This window comes from Tupaia chinensis, unplaced genomic scaffold, assembly GCF_000334495.1.
Source record: "Tupaia chinensis unplaced genomic scaffold, TupChi_1.0 Scaffold000104_1, whole genome shotgun sequence".
Classification (NCBI taxonomy): Eukaryota; Metazoa; Chordata; class Mammalia; order Scandentia; family Tupaiidae; genus Tupaia; species Tupaia belangeri.
Window position 1 is genome coordinate 1,919,973 of NW_006159568.1, and position 10,658 is coordinate 1,930,630.

At 50.0% G+C, this 10,658-nt stretch overlaps 1 protein-coding gene and 1 pseudogene across 1 annotated transcript in view; one reads left to right on the top strand and one right to left on the bottom strand.

Annotated features, from left to right (window-relative positions):
• The window catches only part of SHB (SH2 domain containing adaptor protein B), a gene marked incomplete at its 5' end in the record, with an annotated part of 162,259 nt that overhangs the window by 82,752 nt on the left and 68,849 nt on the right, over positions 1 to 10,658 (top strand).
• LOC106734392 (60S ribosomal protein L6 pseudogene) lies at positions 1,447 to 2,304 on the bottom strand (annotated as a pseudogene).

Consider the following 10,658-nt stretch of genomic DNA (forward strand, 5'->3'; position numbering starts at 1 on the left):
TATCAGTTCCATATCACCAGCTTCATAATTGGAAGAGAACCTTAAATTCCAGAGTGCAGCCAGCCCCTCCCTACTAAGCGAGCCTGCATCTCAGACTCCTATCAGAAATTCCATATTTCTCAACAGCAAGTCCACATTCCTGCATGCCCCCCCATTATTCTTGGGTAAGAACTTTATATTCTCTGTTCTATACCCCTTTGACTTCCCTGCCTAGCTGGGGTTATTTTTCTGTCTAGCAGCCTTACTTTTAACTTGGTTCGCTTTTCTTCCCGTGATTCCTTTCGTCTTCTAATTTAACTCTCTCTCTGTCTCTCAGATAGGTTTCTTTCCATCTCATACCCTGCCCCCACCCCACTCCCCCAGTTCTCATTCACTGGGTCATAAGACTAAATCCAAAAGGCGAGTGTTAAGTCTCTTCTCATTCCAGGAAGAGGAAGAATCTTCAGCGGATCTTGAGATCTGCTTGTAACATGGGCTGCTGCATGTCATTGCGTTGAAGTCTCTTCTTTGTCTGCCTCACCTTGTCTGCTGCTGATTCCTGGCTCAGACTCTCTTGTGTACACTATCTGATAAGAAATGCTTCTGACCTCACTTGCAGAGAAAACCTATTGACCAGGGTGGAGTGGGAGGGTTCTTAATGGCTTGGGCAATAGACTGCTAGAGGGCCTTGAGCATGACAGAATGTGTATCTGTAGACACACACACACACACACACAGTTGCACCCCAGACCCTTTTTCCATTTCTGGCATGTGTAACTTTTGATCCTAGCCACAGGTACTCAGACAACACTTATCATTGGACCCATGGTTGATGAACTGTGGTATCGTTTTGTAATTCATTTATAGGTAGCAGAGCAGCAGTGAGAACCCAGCATAAAATTTGAGGAGGCAGGCCCAGGGGAGCATGATTTACCCAGCCTCCAGTGTGGGATAAAGTGTGGGACAGGAGAGCAGGCCCAAGGCCCCTACTCACCCCTTGGCCTTCTTGGAAATCTTCAGTAGACTTGAAGCCTCCCTGTAGCTGTTCCACTGAAGCATGATCTTCTAGAGCCTGCCCATGCTTGAGTAGATGACACGCTTAAGTAGCCCCCAACAAGCCTCTGTGCCTGGGCTGTGAGCTTCTCTAGGGCTGGGACCAGGTTGTATTGATCAGCATTTTCCCCTAAACCAGCAACACAAGTACTTAGGAGACAAGCAAGGGAAAGAAGGAACTAGTGGAGTGATTTGTCATACCCGCACGCCTCCGTCCTCACTCTCTCAAGCTGCATGGATTCCCAGGAGGTAGACCCAGGAGTAAAATCGCGTATCTATGCACACATATACACTCTTGGTCCACATATACTCTCGGTCCATTTCCTGGAGCACAGGTCTTGCATGAAAGCCTGGAATCCTGTCATTTTTTAAAAATATATGATCAGTTATTTAATTAGGTTCTTGGCAAAAAATTTAGAACACCAATTTGTGAGCATAAAGTCCATTTAAAAGAGCAAACACTGATCACAGGTAGCCATGGAGCTAAGGAACGGCTTTGATTTTTGGTAAAATCTGCGAGTCCACAGCTTTCTGATCAACCTTGTGCTGCTCTGAAATCTCGTATTTCTCCTCTGTGTCAAAGATCTCACCTTCTTGGTGTCTGGGCTCCCGCAGTTTCTGGAAGTAAGCATCGGTAAGGTGCTTTGGGATTTTTATTTTGCCAATATCAATTTTTGTGGAAGTGGCAATGACAAATTTTTGGTGTGTTCTATGCAGTGGAACGCAATTGGGAACCAGCAGTCCAGTTAAAAGTAGCAAGCCACTGCTCAGCTGCTTCAGGAAAACCACTCTCTTGCCTCTGTGGCGTCCAGTGAGGATGATCAGAATGGGCCCAGGAGTGATGCTAGCTCACAGATTTCTCACATGCTGACTGAAGGGTATTTTGCCATGGCTCAACAGCTTTGGAGGCACATCTTCAGTAGGATAATACCTAGACTTTTTGCAAAGTTTAACAACCTGAGTACCACCATTCTTGTCTCCACCAACTGGTTTTGTGACAGTTGCAAGAACCTTCTCCTCCTTTTTCTTTTCAATCCTGGATTTAGTGGCCAAATATTTCCTCTTATACATGGCCTTCCTGGAATCCATGGCAGATCGGGAGTATCTGCTAATGCCCCGGACTAGGACCAGGTTCCGGCTGTAATGGGGCTTTCCCTTCTTGGGCTTTTTAGCCTTGGGGTCACCCTTTTTAACCTCGCTACTGGCATCAGCCCTCTTGGCTTTAGGTTTCTTCTCCTTAGTATTCTGCTTTGCAGCTTTTTCACCTGCCATCTTGTATAATGGGAAAAAGAGAAATTGTACCTTCTGATTTCATGACCAGAAGCCAACTCTCAGGAGCCAGCCTCTTCAGTGCCTCCTGCATCCCTGTGCGAAGAATAGCCTATTTGTTACCCAGCTTAGGTTGGTTTTTGGCTAAGGGCTTGCTGACCAAAGTTGAGTGATGTGGGTTACTCATGACTTAGAAGAAAGGGTATCCAACCCTCGGGACAGTGGAAGCCCTTCGCAGTGAAACTGTGGATCCCAAAACATGATCAGGCCTGGCCTTCTAGCTGTATTCTAGAGGAGAGTGTACATTGTTTGTGGTGCTAACACGCCAACTCCAGTTCTTTAATGTGTCTCAAGGGATGGCCAAGGTCATGTTTTGGGGCATGTTATAATTAAAATCTACATTCAGGCATTGAAAATCAAAACATTTGCTTCGAACCTCATTTCCTATACTTCAAACGTGTAAATACCACGTGAAATGGAAGTTGTTTAGAAACAGTCATAAAAGCAGAAGCCCATTCTATCTGAATGTTAAGTAGAAGCTGAAGAAATTCCAGCGCCACGGTGCTGCTTCCCCATGGAGCAAGGAGCAGGATGCGCACAGGCGCTGATGGAATTCGCTCTGCTGCACGAACCCAGTGTCCACTCTACTTGTCGCAGCTTCAGTTTCTCCATCTGTCCTAGGGTGGACACTGCTACTCGGCAGGCTGAGGCCACGTGGGAAGCCTGGGTTATTTCTCAACCCACCCTAAGAGATAATGGCACATGCCTGCAGCCCCAGCTACTCAGGAGACTGAGCACAAGGATGGCAACATGGCAAGACCCCATCCTGACCCCTGGCTCCCCAAAAAGGAACTTCCGGCGTAGCGCCTGGTTCAATAAGATCTCAAATAAGGGTAGTATGAAAGAGGATAGTCTTCATGTGCTGCGTTTCTAACCTCCTTTGAAAATCCTATTTTAATTATCATATTAAACAATATGTGCTCTTGGGGCCTGCCGGCAGTATGGTGACTAAGGGTGCTGACTCCCACATGGCCAACTGTGGTTTTAGTCGTGGACCTGGTGGCTTGCTTTCTCACTTTCTCACTCGCTCTCTCCCCCTCTCTGGTCAAATTAAAAATAAATACATAAATAAAGTTAAATAAAATAATTCTTTAAATGTGCTCTGGGTAAAATAATTCAGCATATAGATAGATATACAGGAAGAAAAAGTGGAATCTCCAGAGACAAGGCTCCTTAATAAGCTATTACGTATTCTTATAGCCCTTTTTCCACTTGCTTACAAAAGTACTCATCTAGACTTACCTACCAACACATTTTATTTCCTGCACAAATGCTATCCTACCAAACATTGCTGTCCATCTCAGACCTTGTCCATGGTCATTGGTTCTTTTGAATGTAATGGGCCATGTACAAGAGGACTTGACAAAGTTCATGGGAGAAATGGGATTAAAGTTCAAGTTGATTTTCATGCAAAAGTGAAATCCGTGTACAGTTTTAGCCATGTGCACTTGCTTCTGCATGTGGGTCTGGGTATTTCTGCAGAATAAATTTCCAGAAGTAGAAATTCAGACCATGGCGTATTTCGTTTTTGTTCTATCTACCTATTTTCCCTCTAAAAAGGTCATTTCCAGATTATACTCCCTCCGTCTAGTTTCTTTCCTATAGTGATAGACTTAAGTATTTTTTCTGTGCTAAATTCTGAATGTGCAAAAAGCTGTTTATGTTGTTTCTTCAATATTTACTAAGCATCTGTGGATCTAGGTTCTGCGCTAGGTAGCACAGGGCATGTGTCAAGATGGATTAGCTGGAGTGGGGGTGGAAGCAGAGCACGCTAGTGGCTAGAAAGTGGTGGAAACCTCGAGACCTACTCCCCCTCCCCAAGGAAGATGCGCTGCCACTTATGTGGGGGTGGGGAAGAGATGCCACTGGGTTTCTGTTTAAGCCCAACACTGCCCTAGCACACTAGGGGTTCGGTACCTGGGCCCTAAACTAAACAGAAACCAGGCTCTTCAGTCTGGAGCCGCAGCACTCAAACAAGGGACACATTTTTGTAGTAGTACATTGAGGGACCCAGAGGCAGAAAACCTCTGGGGCAGCTTAACAGGCTGGGTCCCCCAGGAGGGGAGCTAGGTGGAAGAGCCCCAGCAGAGAAGAGGCATTTCCCAATGCCTCTGCCCTCCTGTTCCAGTTGTTAAGTCTCCTCAAGACACCTTTTTTGGGACCCTTGTTTTCTCCCTCACAAAAGCATGTGTTACCCAGGTGTTTCTCCTCCTCGTTCTTGGGATGGTTTTTTCTATGATGCTGTCTGTGATAGTGCTGGTGGGAACGAGCTACTTGAGACTGATTTAATCTTCAGCTTCCTGCTTCTTGTGTGCTGCATCCCACACATGCCTACCCTGCTCCTTTTTAAAACAATGTGAAAAACACTTAGTAGGGTTTTTTAAGCTGTGACCCTGAGAAATACAAGATGTGGCCGTTGAGTTGGAAAGACAATTGGGGTAGAAATCGCAAAACTCCTTGCTCAGAAACTGTGCTGGTTTCTCTGTGGCTTTGACAAGTCCCTTCAGTTCTGATTTTCCCATCTGCCCTATTACGTGGGAATACCAGCTCCACCTACCGCAGTATGCCTACAGTTGGGTGGTTTTCCTAAGGCCCAAATAGTGCAAAAGGTTTTACGGACTGTGAAGTGCTGTATGGAATGAAGGAGTCTTGCTGTTGGTCCTTTTCATTAGCGTTAGGTTGGCCTTCGGCAGGTAATCCACTCCTGAGCAGGTTGGGATTCCCAATAAGCTCCTTGGACTCACAGTGATTTTGCTGCTCTTAAGTGTCCTGAAGGCGGAATTGCAAGTCTTCTTAGGGTACTACTGCACAGCTGCATGCCTGGTTGTCTGGAGCCAGGACAGGTGGGAGACAGCTACCCTCAGTATTGCAATAAGGTTTCCTTATAGACTTGACTGTATTGATTCAGTTTTTGCAGTAACTCACTTGAGAAGGGGAACAGACAAGCAGCCAATCCAATGATCATGTGTGCTCAGTGTGTGTGTGTGTGTGTGTGTGTGTGTGTGTGTGTGTGTGTGTGTGTCTGTGTTTGAGTAAAGAGATTTAGTATAAGGAATTAGCTCACAATGTTATGGAAGCTGGCAAGTTCCAAGAGGTGCAGTGTATTAGGCACACTGGACACCTAGGAGAGCCAATAGTTGAGTTTCAAGTAGCCAAGCCTGAGGCCTGAGCACCAGGTCGAAGGTGTAGTTCTAGTGTAAAGGCGAGAAAAACGTTGATGTCTCAGTTGAAAGGCATTCAGGCAGAATTCTTTTCTTCCTCAAGGGAGGGTCAGCCTTTTCCTTTAGTTGGTTGGACAAGGCCCATGCATAATGGAGGAGGGTGGGGATAGTCTGCTTTACTCATTCTACTGGTTTAAATGCTGATGTCATTCAAAAACACTGTCATAGGGAATACTAAGACAAATGTTTGACCAAACATCTGGGCATCCCATAGGCCAGCCACGTTGACACAGAAAATGAACTATCCAGGCAGGCAGCCACGTTGACACAGAAAATGAACTATCCCAGGAATGAAAGCACAGCTTTATACTGGAGTGGGACTTCTCTCTGGGAAGGGTTCTTGTTGCAAATGTGATTGAATTTTGAAGCAGTTTGCTGGAAGGTGGTTAGGATGCCAGGGTCAGCGACCCAGGGTCAGGGTGCTCTTATGTGTGTCCCCTTCCTCCTTCACATGCTGGAGCCACAGCTCTGGCGTAGGAAACTCGTCTTGTAGAATCAGACTAAGAGACTGTGGCATCAGAAAGTCCTTGGAGAGCATCTGGTTCGGCCTTCCTCATCTCGTCTGTGAGGAGTTTTAGCCCTGGTGGAGGGGGTGGCTGTCCAAGGTCACACGGCCATTGAGTGGAGAGCCAGGCGGATCCCGGCCCAGCAGCCTCATCACCACTATCCAGAAGGCACAGGCTGTCCGTAAGTCCCTGGGGGGATTAGTCCCTTTCTTGAAGCAGTTCCAGAGTGAGGAAGGCCGAGCAGAGAGTGCGCCAGATCTCAGCACGTCGCTTCCACCAGGGCATCTGCGCTGGGCCTGATGCCAGCAGCACCCCTTGGTGCAAGGCAGGGACCCTCTGACTAGTCCCAGGTATACAGGTGGGTTTCCAGTGTCTGGCATGTGGCAGGGGGCACCTTAGTGTAGGTGACATTGTCCTCAGTACAGGAGGAAGGAAGCATCATGCCCAGAAGAAGACCTTGGTTCTGCCCTAGGAGGCTGGCACTCTGCACCCACTGCCAGTTTGTAGTCACTCAGTGCCAATTAAACTGGGACCAGTGGCATCTAGAATGTGCTCACCACCTCATCAGCAGGCAGCTCTTCTTCTTGCTACCACCCTTCGCTTTCCTCCCAGACTGTCTGACCTTAACAATCCCTATGGGGACCTGCAGGGACCTCTGTGTGGCACTTGCCGGGTAAACCTCAGGGATGAGAGAGAGGGAGCCCTGAAGTGATTCCAGTTACCGCAACAGGTGAACTGACCCTAGTTAGTTAGCCTGACTCATGAGCAAACTGATGATCAGAGGGAGGAAGGGACCTGCCTGGTGTCACTCCCCCTGGTGGGACCAGGACCCCCAGGTGCTTGTTTCCCTTGCTAGCCTAAACCGGTTCACATTCTTTCACACCTGTTAGGGTAGTGGGGGCACCAATGTGTTAGAAAGACAGCAAAGATGGCTGCATGATTTAAAGCGTGGGTTTTGGAGCGAGGCTACCTCCTTCCCTCCCTCAATCTGTGGCTGTCCAAGAAATGGCAATGTCTACATGGTGCCACCTTATAGAGTCAGTTACTGTAAGAATTTAATGGAAGCCAGACATAATGCACTCTGTACAGACCCCAGCGCTGGGCAGTTCTTTGAGCAGGTGTTACTGCATTACTAAGAGTTGAGTTAGTTTGTCATTGAGACCTGGGTCCAAGCACTCAGCTTGGTGAGCTGCAGGCTTTGCATCAGTCAAGTGGGTAGGGGCTTGAGTGCATCCTAGCTCCCCAGGGTTGCCCTGGGAGGTTCTATGAGGATGTGCAGGTAAAGCTGTTCAGTAAGGGGTATAGCCATGACTGGTCTGGCATGACATCTGCCCCCCATGGCGTTGTCACATTAGAGGTGGCCCAAGGCCTCTAGAAGCTGAGACCTTACTGTGCCCAGCAGACTGGAAGATCACATCAGTGGGGTGCCGGCCCTCCGTATAAGTCCCCAGGACTCAAAAGACACAGCTGGACACCTGTCTGGCTCTGTCCACAGCCTGGGGAGTCAAGGATGGCCTCCCCTCAGGGTTGACTGAGGGTGCTGGTGCCGGTCTGCCCTTCTATTCCTATGGAAATGCCACTGTTTCCATGTCTTGAGCTGTCACGGGGCATATCTGTCTCTCTGAATATCCTCTGTCCACTTCTTGAAAGGCTAAGACCTAATTATTTGGTGGTTCCAACGTTCAGATAATTTGCAGCTGATTACCTCGCCCTGGTGTTTTCTGCCAACTTCTTCAAGGACTTTAGTGTGGAAAGCCCAAACCTGGTAAAGGTTCCTGGCACCTCAGGCCCTCCATAGCCCAGTCCCACCTTCTCCAGGTAACCACTCCCCCTATCCATCCACATCATGAGCTCTAGGCTCAAGATGACAGCAACTGTGATTTCACCTCAACGTCTTTCAAACTTGCTTTCCTCTCTCCATGACTCCCGGCGCTTGTCCTGTCTCAGTCGTCCTCTCCCCTGGTAACCACGTCTTGTGTAAATCGTCCTCCTCTTCCCCGAGGGTGTCCTACTCTTGGGCCTGCCATGCACTGCTTGTGACTTCCCTGTGAGGACCTGCCTACCTCTCGAGGGGACCTCTCACCCTGAAGCTTAGTGATTCTGTGAAATGCCACCTCCCTCTGAAGAGTTCTCAAATCCTGGGACCGCATTTCCTTCTACCTCTGCCAAGCTGCCAGTGCCTGACCACTGTAGGGCCAGTCACAGCCAGTTTAGCCTCTGCATCTGTCTGAGCCTCAGTTTCTCATGTAAAATGCATGTGAGTCTTGCCTCTCTGTGTCTTCAGGGTAAGAACTCAGCCAGGCAGGCACCCAGTGACTTGTAGCCGTTACTAACCCGTTGCACCCGTTGCACATGGATGGCGGTGTCCTGATTCTCCTGCTAGCCTGCGAGTTCTTTGAGAGCAGGAACTCATCCAAACCACACAGGTGCTCAGCCTCTGGCCTGGGGTCCAGCATGGCACATGGTAGAGGCTCAGTCAGTATTTGAGGAAGAAAAGCAGACAGGGGACGCTTGTCCACAGATTTGAGTCTTGCTGTTGAGAAAGAATCAAAAAGCACCTCCTAAGAGAATGGCCCCTTTAAAGGGAGACCCACTCACTCACTGCCTTTGGCCTCCAGAGCATCAAGTGCGCCTCAGTGAGTCTCCACGGGGGATGGCGCCAGAACTCGGGCCTGCAGCTGCTCTGAGGCCTCCGCACGCAAAGGCAGTCACTGGAAGATGCAGAGTGACGGGCAGGATGGAAGGACATGGCAGTAATTGCAGAGAACACCTGGGAGCTCTGTGATGAGGCCCACATGGCCTTTTCAAGCATGATGAACACACATTTGTCGTTCTCAGATGCATGAGCTTTGTGTCCCCTCTGCTGCTACAGGCCAGATAGGCACAAGATTAGACCCTGTCCCTGTGCAGGTGACCACGGCAAAGGCACAAAGCCGGCTTCCCAACGCCAGACATGGGCCTTTCCCTCACCCTTGGGCTGAGCACAAAAGAGCAAGCAGTACAGGTTCCGCCAGGCCGCAACAGCGACAGGCCCTGTTCTGTTTCCGATGTGACCATTGTTCTTGCTCCACACCCCTGCTTCTGCAGAGCTCACCCTCGGCTGCTTGGGTGTTTCTGTGCATGCCTGGAAAAGAGATGGCAAAAGAACTCCAATTAGTCAGGCTCCTGGCTTCTAGACAGCTCCGGAAACTGGACTAGATAGAGGAGAGGAGGTGGGGCCTCCTGCTTGTGTGAGAGTTGGGCCATCTCCAGGCCCCATCTCTGAGCGGCCCTGCCCTGTCCTGCTGGCCACCCCACAGAACTCCTGTTGTCCCAGGCTGCCCTCCCTCAGCCCCTGACAGACACCTGAATTCAGACGCCTGTTGAAATCCCAACTAGGAGGAGCGTCATTCTCCAGCAGGTGTTGGAACAGTCACGATGGGGAGGAAGTCCTCTGACTCCCTTGCCGTGGTGCCCTGGAACTTGGCTGAGTTCCGGCTGTGTCTAATTAGGAACAGCTGCCCGCCACCCCCCGGAGCGCTTCACTCTGCCCGTGGTGCCGGATGTGCTTTCTAACACCTCTGAGACCTGACCAAAATAGATGCTCCTGCCTCAGAAGAGTGAAAACAAGACAGACTGGTGAGAGAGATGTCAGAAAGCATCTGGGAAAGGCAGGAAGAGCCCTGGCCCAGGAATGAGGGGTTGTGAGGCCTCGCCCCAACCACTTTCTGTTCTTCCCAATCCTTGGTTTCTCCATCTCTCAAGGGCGGTGACTCGACGCCTGGTCACCAAGCCCTATCCTGTTTGCTTCTCATTGCTCAAGAGAGCTGAGCGGGAGCGTGGCTCCCACGTGAGGGTGTCAGATTGCCAAGGCAGCAGCTGGCATTGGAAGTTGTGCAGCCGGAAGTGGAAGCAGACTCAGAGGTTGGCGTTGAAACTCTTCCACTTCCAACGCAGGGTGGGCCTGTCAGATCCAATCCAGGAAAGGAGGAATCTTGGAGGTGAAGCTCCAAGGAAGCCCCCAGGAGTGATCACCGAAACAGTGACAGCATTCACAAAGCACTTTCTGTGCACCAGGCATCATTCCCAACGCTTGATGTACATGAGTTGGTTTAATCCTCTGGGGTGGGGTATTGTAGTCCCCCCTTCAGAGATGAGGGGTCCGAGCCAATTTGCCGCAGGTCACAGGCTGGAGCAGGCAGTCTGGCAGGACTCGCGTCTGCAGCCAGAGCACTGTGCTGTTGTGCCGTGGGCTGCCGTGGACCAGGGCTGTGCCCCCCTCCCGGTGGTCAGTGTGGGGCAGCCTGGTCAGTGGCAGGTGTGCTGTCCAGTAGGCCAGCCCTTCCAGAGTTCTGAGTCTAACCCACCCACACCCTGTTATCAGGCCCGGGTCCCCGGTCAGGTGGCTGGATGCTGGTGGCACAGCCGGACCTACCCATCACTGGCCAAGCAGAGGTTTCCTGGCCTGAGAGGTAGTGGCAGAGCCTGGGAGTAGAGGCCTCCAGCGGCCACATGTCCCTACTGAGCTTTGCCACCCTATGATTTAGGATCGGCTGGGGATTCCCCGACAAGCCTATCTGGGAAAAATAGA